The sequence below is a fragment of the Ostrea edulis genome, chromosome 7, assembly GCF_947568905.1.
Source record: "Ostrea edulis chromosome 7, xbOstEdul1.1, whole genome shotgun sequence".
Lineage (NCBI taxonomy): Eukaryota > Metazoa > Mollusca > Bivalvia > Ostreida > Ostreidae > Ostrea > Ostrea edulis.
The window spans coordinates 10,475,168-10,494,062 of record NC_079170.1 but is presented as its reverse complement, the minus strand read 5'-3'; the positions used below and the strand labels follow the sequence as shown (position 1 = coordinate 10,494,062).

The 18,895-nt window shown below is 35.6% G+C and overlaps 1 protein-coding gene and 1 long non-coding RNA gene across 6 annotated transcripts in view; one reads left to right on the top strand and one right to left on the bottom strand.

Annotated features, from left to right (window-relative positions):
* Window positions 1–18,662, bottom strand: part of LOC125654323 (beta-1,3-galactosyltransferase 5-like) — a 54,845-nt gene extending 36,183 nt beyond the window's left edge. For 2 of the 5 annotated variants that reach the window (XM_056143268.1, XM_048884246.2), the window contains exon 1: window positions 6,951–7,224. The gene's annotated coding sequence lies outside the window, so the exon portion shown is untranslated. Of the gene's footprint in view, window positions 1–1,631; window positions 1,699–6,950; window positions 7,225–11,939; window positions 12,085–18,599 lie in introns of those variants that run through there. The other 3 variants (XM_048884256.2, XM_048884252.2, XM_048884254.2) reach the window with 3 other exon arrangements.
* LOC130047794 (uncharacterized) lies at window positions 13,531–18,359 on the top strand. The gene is made up of 2 exons (XR_008796609.1): window positions 13,531–13,609; window positions 17,808–18,359. It is a non-coding gene; the product is annotated as an uncharacterized LOC130047794 (long non-coding RNA).
* Window positions 18,663–18,895: the final 233 nt, after the last annotated feature.

The following is an 18,895-nucleotide window of genomic DNA, read 5'->3' as shown; positions in this document are numbered from 1 at the left end:
TCTTAGTCAATATATAAATTTACAACCTGCAACTTTAGATTTGTGAGGCTCTATTCTACCGTTTTCAGCAATTTCGATAAATTCCAATTTCTCGATTCATATTTGTGCGCCATGTTTGATGTACTGAAGTTTCAACTTCCGGTTGTCAAGTCATTTGCATATGCCATATAAGGTAGTATTTACATCAATGAACAAGTATGGAGGCGAAAACTATTTCGTCGGTATTGAAAAGGTTTGAATTTAATATCAAGTTAAAAGCCGAACAGCAGAGTGTAAATTCTTTCTGCAACAATATCATTTTCCTTTCTTTGTCGAAGTGGCTCGAGTAACTACATTTTCGCGCTGATTGTCAATGTTTAGGCTTTTCATTAGATCCACCTACGAGATCTCGCGATAACAAGCATGGCGGAGCAGACGAAGAATTTTGCATGCTGTACATTATATTTAATGAAAAACACCTTTATTAGACATGCCCGAGCACAAAGTTTGTACTCCTTTTGGTGTAAACAACATTTGGGACTAATACACAGAGTTTATTATCGGTTATCATTAAAATTATTTTGCACCATTACGGAGATCCTATGGAATTGTAGCCCTATCTCGAAAACGTCAGAATAAAAAAAAAATTGGATAGGGCTACATTATTGCAGCTATACTTTACCATTTATCAATAATGTTATGAAGTGCTGTTTCGCAAGAATGCTTTGGTCTAAAACCGGATTGATGTTCCGTTAAAAGATTGTTTTTATCCAAATACTGTACTCGTAAAATGAGTTAAAAACATGCCTTTCTATAATTTTGCTCACGATTGCTAAAACTTACACGGGTCGATAATTGTTCACCATAAAATTGTCACCAGATTTAAAAAGAGGGGTAACTCTAGCTTTTTTCCATTCGGATGCAACCACACCACTTTTTATAGACATGTTTAACAGATATGTTAAAATTTCACCAATCACACCCGAGCTAATTTTTAACAGCTTTACAGAAATAGCATCTAACCCCGTAGCCTTCGAATTTGACATAGCATTTATTTCATTTCTGACAAAATTAATAGAAATATTTGGAATGCTAAAAGACCCCCTAGGCATTAATTGATCAATTTCAGGCAATGAACTGTCAAATTTCTCTGCATATTTGTGTCCAATGCCGCAAAAGAAGTCGTTAAAAGTATTGGCCATCTCTTTTGTATCTGTAACGGGTTGTCCGTAATTAAATACATAGAATTCTTATCCTATCACGTTATTTCGCTGGTCATAAGTACCATAGCCAAGATATTTCTTGCAAATATGACATTGCTTGTATGTTTCTTCTTCGGTAAAACATTTCTTTCGATGGTATTTAGTATTTCCCACATTTACATATTTAAAGAGAAGCCGCTTTTAATACATGGGTGCTGCATTACATCTTCATCTTACAGTTCTGATAGGTACTGGTTAGTAAATACGATGTATGATATATTAATGTTTCAAAATAGCTTTACCTTGACTTTAAATTGTTATAAAATAAATCAAGAAATAAAATGTAAACTATACTCCATAAACGGCTATAGTATTTAAAATAAATCAAGAAGTAAACTTTATTAATGGTTTCCAATCTCAACAGAAACTCTCATTAAGTCATTACCTTACCTGGACAAATTCACGATATTCACGTGTCACATGATTGTGCTACTATACGAGAACAACCCCCGAGAACCTGTTCAAATTTAAAATCCAGTGATTAGTGTGTAGGTTTCGACAAGCTGCCCTCGTATGACCCTCTCTTGTTTGCATGGAAATCTATCCCACATTGATTATGACTCCTCAGTTAAGATTAAAGATAAATGACTCGCATAATATTTTAGTTTTGCTTGCAAAGGAATATTAAAAAAGCATTTCTAAACTCGTGACTCATTCCAGTTCTTGTGTTACATTATGTGCACGTGACCATGTTTCCATTGTCTGTCTGCTCGTCCGTATGTTTGTCTCTCTGTCCGTCCGTCTGTCTGCCTGTCCGTCTGTCTATCTGTCCGTCCGTCTGTCTGTCTGTCCGTCTGTCTGCCTGTCCGTCTGTCTATCTGTCCGTCTGTATGTCTGTCTGTCTGTCCGTCTGTATGCCTGTCTGTCTGTCTATCTGTTCGTCTCCCCCTCTCTGTCTGTCGTATTATGACGATAACTTGTAACTTTATACACGTATAACACACTCACATCTCAATATTTACATTTTCCATACTTTGCCATTTATAAATCTACTGTGGTTGGTGTAAGAGAGGTGGATGCGATTTTTATGCCCCCGAGATCGAAGATCGGGGGGGGGGGGTTGTTTTTGTGCTCTCTGTCATTCTGTAATTCTGTCTGAAACTTTAACCTTGCTAATAACTTTTGAACAGTAAGTGCTAGAGCTTTGATATTTCACACGAGTATTCCTTGTGACAAGACCTTTTATTTGGTACTAAACCCTTTGACCTTGGTATTTGACCTACTTTTAAAAAAATGACATTGGTCATAACTTCTAAATGGTAAATAGTAGAGCTTTTATATTGCACATGAGCATTTCTTGGGACAAGATCTTTCTACTGGTACCACGATATTTGTCCTTGTGACCTTGGCCATTATCGGGGGCGTTTGGGAAACACAAACACATCTTGTTTGTTTTTAAAAATTCGTTACCACGAATTTCAATTTCGTCCCCACAAAAAAATGTTCCATGAATTTAGGTTTAAAACTTCTGTAATTTCATCCCCACGAAATAGAATTTTCTAAAGTTTCAATCATATAAAATTATAGCTGTTTAAAGACGCAAATCTTTCCCCAAATTTAACTCTTTCTTTCTTACAAGTGGCGCTAATATACCGTATAGTTGATTCATATCAAGATTATCTTCAACTGAATAACCTTATACAAGTAACACTTGGTCATCGATCTTTGATATGTGACCTTTGATTAAGAATTACAGTTCATGCTCAGAAGCAAGTGATATTTGCAGATAAATAATCCTGTTATCACATCTTTAAATGGGTCGGGGTTAATTTCATTTCTTCTCTTCTGTTTGATGTCAACCAAAAAAAAAAAATTCATATCTAAAAGTAGCCTCTTATGCAAAATTAATGTTTGTTTCATTAATTTCATAATTGAGTTTCAATGCATGGATGATTTTCATTAAAAAATATACATGTTAATCATATAATTACTGATAACAAATAGCATTTTTTTTCACATTGCAAAATATTTATACTTCACTCACAAATTCTTTTTCATAAGAAAGAATTTTATTTCGTGGGATCAAAGTTAATTTTGTGGGAACGATTTAAAAAAAAAATTCACCTGTCCTAAACCAGCCATCGTACACATTTATGGTCTTTCAATGTAAATTATTTCTCCATAACGACATTAGACCGTTCGACCTGAAAAAGACCTTTATATAAGAGAATATGAACAGTAAATGACTAGATTTCTAGAATCATAGAGGCATATAAACTGTATTTTGTTTCCACTATATCTGTAAACGTTAACCGTTTAGACCCGTGCTCCAGCTGCGGAGTATATTGGAATCATGGAATATTTTTTGGTGTTTTAGCTAAAACTTTGTTCGACAGACCGATTCATGCGTGGAAATGGTACCAACACGAACCTCAGCACCGTCCAGATTATCAAGGAATGAAAGGATAAGACCAAAGGGGGGGGGGGGGGGGGGGGGTTGTTACGATAAACAGATCAAGATAAATTATAGTAACATAGAATAGATGTCACCATAAAGCTGCTTGATTTAGTATTATGTATGATAATCACAGACTGTGATGACTTTTGAGAAATTTATATTTTCATTTTTGAAAATACATGAGGGCATGGACACATTGACGCGTCGTCACATGTCGACGTGAAGCGCTGCAGTTAATAGTAAAATACTCTAACCCCTTCCACCTCCCCACGATTTAAGGAAATGGAGACTGAGTAAAAAATTGAGGCACTTATATAAGAGAAGACTTTAACAAACACCCCCACCACCACCGGTTTAAGAAATTAAAGCCTAGAAATTTGATTTTGAGCACACATAGTAGGAGACCCGAGCGACCCCCACCCCCACCCCCTCTAAAAACCGAATTAAGATCTTGCAGATCGGGGAAACACCTTTATTTGGCTTTTGAAGATAAGATTTCATGAGAAGCCAACTTCGAATTTTTCTTCCGTCTGCCTCAACCCCCTCTCCACCCAACCCCACCGTCTCCACACTGAAAAACGATGATACGTGCGTGATATATGAATAACAGATTAACAGATCCTGAGACACTATTGATCTAAACGAACGAGTCTATATGATTTTAAAAGAACATGTGCTATCTTTTAACCTTTGAAATTACTCAATATTCATGTAAAGGGTTTTTAAAGTAATAGTCCACAGAAGCAGTGTTTAAACTAGAAAATGTCCCATCTTATTTCAATATTTTCTACCTCTGTTCACTCCATTCTCTATTCACATGGTGCAGATCCTTGCCAAAGCAGGGTAGACGGTGTTTGTGATATGCACTACATCTACAATTAGACGTGTCACCTTTCATATCATTCTGAAGGACATCTAATTATCGTTCATGGTTACAAACAGGCAACAGAACTACACACAATACAAGTGAATTGTTTGCCTTCCTGGTTTACTGTGAAGAAAATCTTCTCATATGTGGTTTAGATCTTTAATTTAAAAAAACAAATTGTTTAAGATTATGAATTCAGAAAACCGCTACTGTTTTAATTATATAGTATACACTACGTGCATCAAAACTTCTTGTCAAAGATGGGCAAATTATGTATATATTTTCTCTCATCTTTCGTATCCGTCTACATTTACTCCGTCTGATTTTTGCTGATATTCTATCATAGAAAATAAAGTTATTTATATGATATTAGTTTATTCACCAATCAAGGGTCCTCGGGGGGGGGGGGGGGGGATGTACATGTTAACAGGCAATTAATTATAACATTGAAAATAAATAACAATCATTTAGAAGTACTACTGGTAATACTGACAGAGTTCACACTTCTGCACTGCACATATCTATAATTATATATGAAATACTGATTACAGACAAGATTTAAATTAACAACATGATAAATAAAATAACCCAACTGCTTCACACATCAGTTTCTGGGATAGCAGATAATGATAGTGTTGTGTGAATACATATAAAATTGCAATTGTAATCAAATCGGTATAATTATATTTCATTAAGAACAGTATGCAAGTATAAAACACATGTACATGTAGGATCAATTGTAGAAGTGTTAAAGAAGACGTGAATTGTTTACTTGATTACAGGGGGCACCAAGGGACAGTGCCTGTTAACAGTCTGGTAGTAAATCTATTGTACCAGACTGTTGGTCTTGTACTCCCAGTAACCAAGACAGCTTACAAGTGTAAAGTGAAGGAAATGTGTAGAATGCAACGACATGTACTTGCAGTATCACATTACACTGTTCAAAATCATCTTACTGAATACAGCATGTAAGTATATTACTTATGTACACGCAGGATCCAGTTATTCTGAATGTTTTATGTCTAAAGCAGGAAGGTTAGAATACTTATATATAAGAGAATAATAGCATTATATGAGAGAATAAAAACACAATATGTTGATTTGATTACAGGGAGCACCAAGGGACAGTGCATGTTAACAGTCCGGTAATAAATTTATTGTACCAGACTGTTGATCTTGTACTCCCAGTAGCCAAGACAGTCTACAGGTGTAGAATATGATGAAGAAAGAAAATGTGCATAATGCAATGAAATGTAACATTTGTAGTATTATATCCCACTGTTTAAAATCATCTTACTAATTTGGATGAGGATATTTTCATCTTCACACACAGAAAGAAATGCGCTTTATGCAAACATCGATTCGTCTACTTACGGTGCACCATCTGTATAATATGCAATAGTCACAAAGGTCACGAGGTCACAATGCTTAGTGCGGATAGTATCTAACACGTGTGCACTTGATCAAGAGTTTCATTTTTTTTTTTATTCGGTCTGACAAAAATCGATTCCTGTGGAATTTCGAAAGATCAATTAAATTACTTTCAATATTTGTTCCCTGACTTTTAACAGTAACAACGAAAAACCTTCAAATCCACATCAGATGTAGAGTGTATTAAACGGGGTGGGGTGGGGTGGGGGTGGGGGTCAGAGACATATTGTATGGAGTAGTCTCTTTTTAAAACTTCCATGTGATGTTATCGTAGGATCTAATTTTAGTAGATACAAAATGAAAGCAGTTTTTTATTCCAAGTTTAGACATATTTTTTTAGCTATGCAAATAAAAGATCCACAATAAAATTCAGTTTCATAAAAGACAGTATAGAACATAGAACCTAAAGAGTTTAAATCTTGATTTTGGGGGGTAAATTGTAGTTTTTGAAATGAAAGAAAATCTTGCACAACTTGCATCTCGTATTATAGTTGGAAACATGAATTGACGAGATTCGTGATATTGCTGGCCACAATAAAATCTTGTACTTATTATAGGTCCTTGTACGGTAGTTAGAAACATCAATTGATAAAATCCATTATAGTGCAGGTCACTGCAAGGCGCCGCCGCCAAATCCCGATACAGTAATACACATATGAATATGATGCGGTATTCTGCTGTTTTCTCGTGGACAAATCAATACAATCACACCAAAAGTGTTCTATAACTCATAGCTGCAGCATATCCATTTTCTAATTAATTAATTATTGACATTTATTATTGTCACACCGACTACACATACCCGGGCAGGTAGCTTAAAAGAAAATTTTGAAATCAGGTCCGTACTGTAACAATGTTATTGCATGTATCTGAATTTTGCTGTTGAATGAGACGGCTAAGTTGCATGGTGCGATCGATACTGCCAGCAATATTCAAAACCAATAATATCTAATAAATGAAAGAGGGGACCCCAAGTTACATAGTAACAATGTAAAATAGTTTCTATACTTACGAAAATCTTTAAATCGTGAATCAGAGAAAATTCTTGTTTTTCATTAACAATCCCATCACTTTAAGTTATTCACTCGGAGAAGGTCATTCGTCAGTTGGTGGTTAATTCAATTCAGGTCATTGTTGAGCACTTGACCAGTGACAGAATCCCTCGACCCTCAAATGTCGGCTGTCTAGACGAGTACACGAGGACTCTCTAGCATTAAGGAACACAGACAAGAGACCGAGCTTACCCCTCAACGAAACATGAACAAAAGTCAGCGATACGGAATAAAATGAAAGGAAGACAACTCTACATAAAGTTGTCGGACTTCGTTAATTTTATCAATGGGAGATGCAGTACTACTGTGAGAGGCAAGGAGGCGGACTTTATTTTTTGCTTTGTCTGGGAACCAGATACGGGGTTACCCATTGTTTTTAGATGAAAAAAAAAAAAAAAAGAACGAGAGAGAAACCAACATAGTACACTTAATCATATTTCATTGTTACACGTACATTCATAAACGAATGCACTAAATGCTTCACTGTATAGCTAAACATATTTCTGAATCCAAATTATTGCATATACATGTATTAATTATCATATTCTTACCATAACCGGCAGAAAGTTGTATCCCCTTTATTTTTGATTGTTTCATTCAACATTTAAAAATCAACAAGAGTCTGTACATGAAACTGTTTTGGTCAGGGTGCCCTTGCATTGTAACCTTCGCATAGCGGTTAGAGGTCAAGAAAATCAATACTTTTGCATGGTGAAAGCCACGTCATTAAGCTATACACGAGTCATGAGAGTTCTTCATTTGTGTTTTGACTGCTGTTCCGACCCCGTAAAAATTTTGTCTGACACAACAAAAATGTGTACAACACAGTAAAAAAAAAAAAAAACAATACAGTAAGATCTTGCGCATGATTATGTTTTGACAGCGAAGGACAGAGATCGGTGTTTCAGAGGGGCGATATTGCGTAACTGATTACACCTCCCCCAATCATATATGTAATTAGGTCATTCAGGAATTTAGAGCACGCAGCGGTGTTAGGCTTCCCTTACCATTTCTAAACGACCAAGATATTCAGAATCATCGTCAACACAATTAAATTTGATTTCGTTTCTTAGTTTCAAAAATGAGACTGAAAATAATGATCTTGGGGGAGGGAAATGACAAAAGGTTAACAATTAATTGGCATTGGTCTGCGTTTACGGAAGATGATGTCCCTGTTTTTAAGTCTTCAAAACACCGCCAGGAATTTTACGAAGGCTGTCAAGTGTTAGATAAACGTTGTCATTATGTCAAACATGAATGTAAAAGGGTTTGCAGTCCACTGCACGCTACACACATTGAAAAGTAATCGTGTTTTCAATTTGTTTGTACTTCAAACAAACCATTGGCAATGACAGGTATATGCTAAATGTATTTCCGAACCTACAAAGTATGGAGGGAAAGGGGACATGGTTTTACTGTCGTTGCTCCCCGTCCCCACATCTTGTTTTCGTTGAACAATCTTTTCATGTAAAAAAAAATAAAAATTTGAAGATAGTTTTTCGGAGAGATGCCTCTTCATTATTTCTAACAGGAACAATATTAGTAGTGAAGATATTTATTAAAGATCATGGAGATCGATACCCTCTCCACGTCTGGAATATGGTGATACCAAATATATATAGTATATAGTCCGTATATGGCTGACTCCTACACTAAGCTTGTTGATATTAGAATGGTTTTGCCTATTCCGCAATGTTTTTTGTTAATGGATCAGTCAAGCTTAGTTCCGTATAACAGAGCGGTTTGAACATTACCGTTTGAAAATTACTTTTGTAACTTTTAAGCTCCTAGCTTGGGATTCTCATTAAGCTTATACATTTACATGTTGTAAATATTACATGTTTATTGCAAGTCACCTCTGTTACGTTTTTTTTTCCATATTAGAACTCCTACACTAAGGTTATTTGCATTTTCATATAAAGAACCGTTTTATAAAATTCAAACAATAATAATGTGTATTATGTCTTATTCAGACCCACGACAAACAGGTGAGTTTCCTTTGCAATATGAATATGAGCTTTTACACAAGGAGTATAATATACACATGATGATGAGTACAGTGTTTAATGTACTTGTGTACAAACTCTTGTTTTTTGTGTGGTTTTTTTTTTTAGATTTACGTATAACGAACAATCCCTACAATGTCTAAATGTAAATCCATACATATATGTTAATGCAAGGTGAAGATAACAAACAGTGATCAATCTCATAACTCCTACAAGCAATACAAAATAAATAGTTGGGCAAACACGGACCCCTGGACACACCAAAGGTGGGATCAGGTGCCTAGGAGGAGTAAGCATCCCCTGTTGACCGGTCACACCCGCCGTGAGCCCCATATCCTGATCAGGTAAACGGAGTTATCCGCAGTCAAAATCAGTGTGCCAAGAACGACTTAACAATCGGTATGAAACGCGTCAGACAGCATTTGACCCAATGCGAGGTTGTATTGACGAACTAGATCGTTATAACGACCATAGAATTTGCGAAATGCTGACTTCAATCGAGACTGTTGAAATCCCTGTACCATCAACTTGTTTGTCAGTAGCTTACCTCGATTTAAAAACTGACTATACCCAGAACAAGCTCTTGCATATCGAATCAGTTGAATTTATCGTATTCGATTTAGTATATCCTATTGCACTAATTTTCATGTTAAAAATGAGGGTTTTTTTTCCCATTCTTGTTGATAACACAGTTTTCAGTTTCAAAGTTATCAATATTGTACATGTATGATGAACATCTTTTTTAAATAACTTCCTAACTTTTGTTTTCAATTATACATGTATTTATCTGACTTAATTGTATTCACATTCTCTCCAACCTGATTTTGGATTGAAATCAACTTCATTATTGTTTACAAAAAATAATTCCACTTTCATGGTTTGATTGCTATATACAGATAATTATGCACTGAACTCTGTAGGACAAGTCATAAAGATGCAAGTTTATGTATCACGCCTCAGACAAAATTGTTGAAATCTAATTGGTCAGATCTTGGTCACACAACGCCGTGCAAAAAAACATATCATGCGAGAAAAATCCGTATTGAGCGAGTAATTTATTGACGGGTTCGACTTGCACCCGTGACAAAATTGGCGAAACGGAATGTTGTATGGTATAGACCTCCACATATACAGTTAGAGGTCTTCAACGTCTGTAAAAAAAAATTGCATAGTCATATTGAGCATTTCATGATCCAGGGTGGGGGCCAAACTGGGTATATAGAGTTTATGTGTAAAATATCCGAATAACATCGCCTTTAATGCTATTGATTAAATTGATTGGAGAGAATTCAGACATATTGTAAATGTTGAACCAGTCGTTTTTAAAGAAAGTTTATGGTTTAATGACAATATTAAAATTGACAATAAAGAGGTTTTTTGGAAGAAGTGGTATGAAAGGGGTATTTTATATATTGGAGATATTGTAGATAGAGATAGACTTCCTTAGCCATGAAAAATTAAGTGAAACACACAATTTAAACATATCTTTTTTTGAATACTATTGTTTAAGAAATGCAATACCCTACAGTTGGAGAAAGCATATTCGACAAAATGATAATTCTTTTATAAATAGAAATACGCTTATACTGAGTTTCAATGGTAATAGGAGTCCCATATCAAACATGACTTGTAAAGATTTTTACTGGATTTTGATGGAAAGTATAGCAGAATTGCCAACATGTATACCAAAATGGGAAAATATTTTTGATTCAAAATTAACACAGCAAGAGTTAGAGAGTATTTACAAGTTACCTTTCACAATATCAATGGAAACATCCTTACAATCTTTTCAATATAAATTAAATCACAGATTTTTAGCACACAACAAATTGCTGTATGCAATGAAAATTAAAACATCACCTTCTTGTATATCATGTGGAAATTTAGATACAATAGAGCACAGGTTTTACTTTTGTGAATATGTTGGTACTTATTGGAAGCATTTCCAAACTTGGTGGAATAGATTAAACATTACTTATATAAATGATATCTCTTATCAAGACATAATATTTGGATTTTATGAAGAAAAGTGTGAAAGTCTGAATTATTGTATACTGCTTTCTAAATATTATATACAGTTTGTGTTTAATTCAGATACAGGGCACAGTGGTCCTTCTTTATATATTTTTTTGCAATTTTTGAGAAGAAAACTGTTTGTTAAAAAATCAATTTATTGTGGCAGAAGAAATCTTGATTATTATAACCAAGTATGGAAAACGATAGAAGACAAAATAATTTCAATGTAAGATGTATCTTCCTTAAATGAATAAGTTATGCATATTTCATGTACTAGTCTCTCTTTATCTTCAAAGTAATTCTATTAATTTTCACACAGTGTTTAACATGTTTGTTGAAATATTGAAATTGCATGTAACATCCTGTTTATATGATAATATATGTCCAAAAAGAGCCAATAAAAAAACCCCAAAAAACAAAAAACATTACAGACAGAATTTATGAAGTCAGCTTAGCGTTTTTCAGTACTTTGATTTTGGTTTGTTTTTGTTTGTCTTGTGGGTTTCCCGCCAACAATTTGGGAGATACCCCAGAGATTAAGGTAGCTCATTACATCAATTTTTTTATTCAATGGCTCGTTAAAACACCTTTTCGATGGTGAAGTCATACTTCATAAAGTATGATGTCACCATCGAAAAAGTGATACAAGCCCTCAAGTATTTTATATAATTTTTTTGTGATTTATCCCGAAATGATAAAAAAAGGTTCTTTGTTTGCAAATAAAATACTCTAGAGTTCAAATTTCGCTGTGATTTGATGCATGATATGAATATCTAAGAACTCATGACAAAATGACTCAGATAGATGTTCTAACTTTTTAGATAAAAAAATATTTATGAAAATGTAAAACGTTATTTGCTAACATTTTTTTAAAAATCTACGGATAACAATACAATTCATCAGCAGTGATGGTACTGGCTTGATTACCTTATACAGTATGTCGTCTAACAGATTACATCAGGTCACAGAACAATCTCGTTCATCCCTGAAAACACGTACCGTCGGCAGTTCGTGGGAGATCTTTTGGATACGTAATGTACCCGTGTTCCAGAACCCCTTAATAAATGATCATCAAACTGCATACAAAGTAAAAATATTATCACTCAGGTCAAAAGGTCACCACGTCCATTCATTCTAAACATGGATATTAATAAAGAGGAAGGACCGGTATAACAAAGATACCTTGTTCTATTATAATGCAGTATTGTGGGGATATAGAGACGTTTTACACAAAGTTAACATTGTTTTAACGTTTATTTCATAAATAAAATTTTGTGTGCAGACGAGCTAATTCAGAAATTTGTGATGAAGTTGGACTAAAACATAAATGCAGGAAACTTTTGTTTATTTCAACAAAACTGAAACATTGATAACTTCAATGAGGAGAGTTGGTATACAGGGAAAGTTTTACTTGAGAACTTACTTGTTTCAAACTATTGCATATATGATATGCAATGTGTTCCACTGAAATCATGAATAAATTAACCCTGGAGAATCAGAAACTCTTCGTCCCTAGATCCAGAAGTTTCATAAGCGATTCTGATTTACTCTCAAATCATTCCCCTTGTAACCTTTTCATGTATGTATATATTTAAAAGAATATTTACAGGGGCGGATCCAGGAATTGTGGTTACGGTACGGGGGCGCCACTTTATTAGGCAGTGGGTGCAGGGCGAAGCCCTGGTGGGGGTCCAGGGGGCGAAACCGCCAGAAGCTCCTGGATTTTACAGATTTTATGGGGCTTGAAATATTTCTCCTATAAGTCATTTGTACTATTTTCTATCATTTTAATAAGGTGAAATTAATAAAATGACCCAAATTTAAAGGGTTTTTTGGAAAAAATTAAGTTCTCCCAATAAAGTCATTCAAGAAATGAAAGGATTTTGTCATTTACTTCTTCAGGAGTGGAAGAAATTATTGCTTCTTTTATCGTTTAGTACATTTTCTGCACAAGATACCGCAATTTACCTTAAATTTGAAAATTTTAGGGGGGCGCGCCCCGGCTGCACCCCCTCTAAATCCGCCACTGATTTAATTCTTCTTACAATTTATCAAAGATAGAAACTAGCTTCTATTGTGATGACTTACAAAAAGACGCTCGGGCGGCGGAAGTTGGGCATTCAAAATGGACGTGGAAAGCAAAACCGGCCGCGCCCTATGTTAAGGGGCATAGGCAATTATATTGCCTGGGTTCGGATTGACTACGATATAATTGCTTGTGTTAAGGATGAAGAACACACCAGGGGAGCTATGGATGACAGTGGAGGGCAGGCGCATGTGCAATGATATTTTCTAATTGAAAACTTTCAAATTTACCTTATTTAGTTAAAATGAGTAGAAATGAGCCCCATAAAATTCGGTAGAAATTCATTCGAATTTCAAAAATACTGCTAGACTCGAACCCAAGATCTACAGATCAGTAAACGAGCCAGCTAAGCAATTAGATTTAAAAGGAATACATGTATAAATGTATTGTTAACACGTTTCAACAGGAAGTCCTCCATGAGTTCACGTTCTTGTTGCCGGAAGCAGAATCTTCACAACGCCACCTTTTCTACGGCGAAGTTTGATGTATTTATGATTATACTTGATCACAGGTATATTATACTAAAACCTGTTGTTGTCCCCAATATTTTCAAAGTTCAGTTCTTTATTTCATAGTTCATTAAGTCATACTTTTACTAGCCTCAATTACAGTGTGAATTTTTTATCGCGTTCATTTCAGTGCTAAGGAACTCAGGTGAATTTAATGATTAACTTTACTTAATGACAGAACCGTTTCTAGCTATTCTATTAGATTTCTTTGACAGGAGCGTTTTATTCCGTCTGAGCTCTATATTAATTTTACAAAGTCATGCACTCAATCACTGCTACTTTCTCTGCACGAGGTGTCGATCAGACTATTCAGCTTTCAACACTGGTGCTCAGAACAGGCCAAATGTCATCAAGTTTTCTGATGTTCAACCATTATTTCGAGAACTATATACCTTAACTAATGAAATCTGATCAGAACCACACGGAGAGAAGAAATGAACTGAAAAGAAAGGCGTTTATTAATATAACGCGAGGAAAGGTTGGATGGTTGTGGGAATTTTCCACTGATATGGAGACGTTAAGACTGCCGGTGAAGGGCTTCAAAACTTAGACCTATGCTCGGCGCTTACGGCCTTTTAGCAGGGAGGGATCTTTATCGTGCCACACCTGCCATGAAACGGGGCCTCGTACCTAGCGGTTTCATCCGAAGGACCACCCCATTTAGTCGCTTCTTACGACAAGCAAGGGGTACCGAAGACATAGTCTAACCCAGGTCCCCACGGAACGCGAGAAAATGCGTTATATGTAGGCGAAATGAAAACAGTGACGGATTTAAGGGGGCACCCCCCCCCCCCATAAATTTTCAAATTTAAGGTAAATCGTGGTATCTTGTTTAGAAAAATGTAAACGATAAAAGAAGCAATAATTTCTCCCACTGTTGGAAAAATAAATGACAAAATCTTTTGATTTATTGAATTACTTTTATTGGGAGAACTTACATTTTGCCATAACCCCTTAAAATTTGCGTCATTTAATTGATTTCACCTTATTAAAAATGACAGAAAATAGTAAAAATTACTACATAGGAGACATATTTTAAGCCCTATAAAATCTGTAAAATCCAGGAGCTTTCGGGGGCTTCGCTCCCTGGAACACCACCAGGGCTTCGCCTTGGACCCACTGGGACCTCAACGCGGCCCCCAGACCTCCTTCATAATGCATATTTACCGCGAATCAAAATGCGTTATAACGCGAATATAAAGGCGTTTTATCTCATTCCTATGTTGCATTAAAACGTACGTACCTTGCCCAAATACCAGTCGTGTATTTTAAGGTCATCCGAGTAAACTCATGCAACCTATTGCAATACGCAACTTCCGAGACATTAACTCTTCTGTGATAGAGGTACGTTCAGTATTCAGTTGAACGCTTGGGTGGATACAAGATGTATACATATATTACAGACTGGCTATGTAAATAAGGATAAAAGTTCTGAAAGCGTAAATTTTGTTTAGATCTATTTTGGCTCCAGCTATTTTATTATCAAATACTCATAAACTTACTAATATTGTGTGACCGTGCAGTTTGGTTGGTTGCTTGATGTTTGGTACTCATCCTCTAGACAACATATGAAGGCTACGATAAACATTTCTACCCACCGCGTGCGGACGAAAATGTGTTTTGCGTCTCACTGTGCGTAAGAAAAGAACTATTGGGCAACTCAGATATTGCGTATTGAACATTTTTAACTTCTTCTTGATAACTTACATTCCACTTCTTTTCAAATTTGCTATATCTTTGGGACAAGGGGGACATAAATTGTAAATTTAAGGACTCTTACACCCCCGGGGCCTTAGGGGCGGGGCCAAAACTGTCTAAAATTGACCAATTTTCAAAACATTCTTCTCTACACCCTGACATCTGTAAGAAAAACAAAATGCATATTGATGTAGAGCATGAAGACCTCTACCAAAATTGTAAATTTCATAATTCCTGGGGTAGAAGTTCTCAGCGGGGCCATTTGGTATATAGTATTTATGTGTACACTTTAAAACACCTTTAGTGTTATTGATACTAAATTGAAATTGAATGTATATTTAGAAAGAGCAGGTAGTCCTTTACCAAACTTGTAAATTTCCTGATCCCTGGGGTAGGGGTTTGGTATCAGGGTGGGATCTTGAAAACTATCACTTCAATTGTTTTCAAATATAGTACGAAGCATCTTTATGACAAGGGTGACATAAATTTCAAATTTCAGGACTCCTGCACCTCCGGGACTTTAGGGGCGGAGCAAAAACTGCCAAAAATTGATTAATTTTCAAAAATCTTCTTTACAACCACATATCTTTAATAAAAACTAAATGGCCTTCCGCTGGATAGAGATGACTAAGAGAATATCCAGCTATGGTAAACGTCATAATAAACCCACACTGCCTGTCGGCGGTGTGGACGACGGTCCCATCATATCTTAAATTTCAGAACGGAGGGTTACAGTCTCACAGGTCAGAGGTCTCAGCAGGGAAACACACTAAACGAGGGGTGGGGTCGCCGACGTTGGATCCGCCTTTGGGCATAGATACATTGTTTGAAGAAGCTGGTGTCTGAGGAAGTTGAGAGCAGGAAGAGCTCTTAACCTCTTATTTTATATCTAACTGCTGAGGTGCGAGTACTTTCAATAATGGAAAAAATTAAATAGTATACCATATTATATGAATGCAATTCGGTAAGATATATATACATGTATTATTAAAAATTATTATTGATATGTAGTGAGTCTAAAGATAACTCTATACATTTGGGGTGTTGCTAAGTCGGGGAATTGAAAACGAGACGGAAAACGGATTTGTTAATGCTATAATATCAGGAGGAGGTCAGCATTTTGTAAAATCAAAAGGCTTAAGAACAAGAGAAGCAGAAATTACAAAGAGAACGGGAGGACATACTCAGAATCCACCGTTTGATATACTACATACAAATACACAATATCCACATGTATACATAGATTTGTCTTTAGAGGAAAAATACTGAAATATGTATTTATGCCCAAAGGCGGATCCAACGCCGGCGACCCCACCCCTCGTTTAGTGTGTTCCCCGCTGAGACCTCTGACCTATGAGACTGTAACCCTCCGTTCTGAAATTTATGGATCCGAAACTAATTGCACATGGTATTTAATCAACTTCGGATATGTACTTTGTGCTTACTCCCCACCCAGCCCCCTTTTTAACTTTTGAAACTTTGTTTCAGTCAAGCCGAAAGCCTACACCAAGTAGATGCGAATTTTATTTATATGTGGTAACTTTCACAGGGGCCTAAGATACCATTTTTAATTATTATAACTAAAAGGGTTCGGTTATACAATCTGTTTCGTTTGGGTGGGTTTCGTTTCGTTTCGGTAGATTTCGTTTCGATTTCGTTTCGCACTTTACAGGTACCCCATGCATAATATTATGTAAAGCCTTTCATCAGTACAGGCACTTTCGATGACATTGAAGTTTTAAGAACAAATTTTGTTTTATACTGTTGCTGAATATTAAAATTTTGCTTAAATAACCAGAACAGAAATTCTTTTTTAGATTCCATAGCCCCTGGGACTAGTGATACTTTAAACTAATACTAAGGTGACCGATAAGGCCTATGGGCCTCTTATTTGATTTTCCTCATTAAAATTTCGTGTTGCTGTCGCTATTAATGATTTGGCAGGGTCTGCAATAGTAGTATTGCTATTTTTACTGGAATCTAACATTTAAAAAAATGTGAGAATATGTACAATTTAACACCCCTCCCCTCAACTTTGGAAAACGATGCTATGTTCCCGTAAAATTCTGATTAAACATCTTTTCAAATAAAAAAGAAAGCCCCGCACAGTTTAAGAAATCTTTTAAAATGAAATGGTGGTTTAGTAAAAAAAAAAAAAAATAAAAAAAAAAAATAAAGATAATTTTAAAAAAAAGAAGATAATTAAAAAAAAAAAAAGATTGGATTATTGTTACCTCTGAAATTTACGCTTATATTTCTGAAAACTAAAAATCTACCATATCAAGAGACCAGTGCCTACACCTGCCACGTCACTCAGATTTCACAGATCTCTCTCTACATTTACGATATAAGCTCTAGCAGTTTCATATATTCTCGAATCGGATTTTATCTTTATTGAATTTTACAAAGGAAGTCAATAAAAAGTCTAGCCGAGATAAAATACTTAAATATCGCTTAACACCCATGTAATTCTATTGGATACAATTAATCATTGTATTACAGGTGGTCGCTGTGAAGGACCGCAAACCGATGAAGTTTTAATATAATTCGACCAAAATGTTTGGTTATCCATTCATATTAGGCAGTTTCGTCGCGGGAACTATCCCAGCAACAAAGACAAGATCTACTTATCCTGCTCTCCGATGTAATCGACAATAATCTACAGGTAGTGAATGCGCAACTTCCTGTTGATTTGGATCCCGTGGTTCCATGCTTCATGGCTAACGATAATAACTCGGGAATGACCGAGTGTCCTGAATGCAATCCCGGAATCGTAGGATACGCACGGCTGATCCCGGGTGATGGGTAGAAGACGAGATCAGCCGTGGGTGTCCGACGATGCGGAACACATCGCTATCGTTACTTTTATAATATATTCAAATCCTCGACAAACTAGTAAGTCACTGATATTCCTCATACGACAGATAATGTACACACAAAAATAAACGTGGGTTCTGTTTTTACACAATAAAATCCCATCATTCGCAATTTTTATGTATATGACTATCTTTTGACATTATCAGATATTTGTATTGTAATAAAATGTAATTATAATATCTCTTCGAATGTTTTGAAAAAGTTAAACTCCTAGTACCTTCTGTACTTTGATCTCTATATAAGTGGGTTGTCTATAAAATTATCTTCTTTTCGATATATTGCTATTTTGAGGGACGGGGAGCTTGGTCCCTCACAAATTGTCTCGAGTGTGTCCTTTACCGGACAGCGGGAACACTTTTGAATTTAAAAAAATTACAACATGGTTATTTCAACATTTCGATGGAAAAGTCTTTTTACCTGAATGTCTTCAATAGATAGGTTACTTTTCCATGCGCCTTTTCTCTTCGTGTCTTCCTGCCGTTTGTATTCTGTCACAGTTATTCTTTATCTGTTGTAGTCAGCCACGAGGCTGCTCTGGTTCTCTATATGCTATTTCCGGTATTTATTATTCAATCTTCCTCATCTTGTGTATTACATACACTTCTTTAGCATTCAGTTTTCACATATCAGAGAAATACAACATTTCGTGTTATTTATATCTCTTGTAATCAGAATATTTCATCTCGTTTCTATTGGTATTTCTGTTTGTGCTT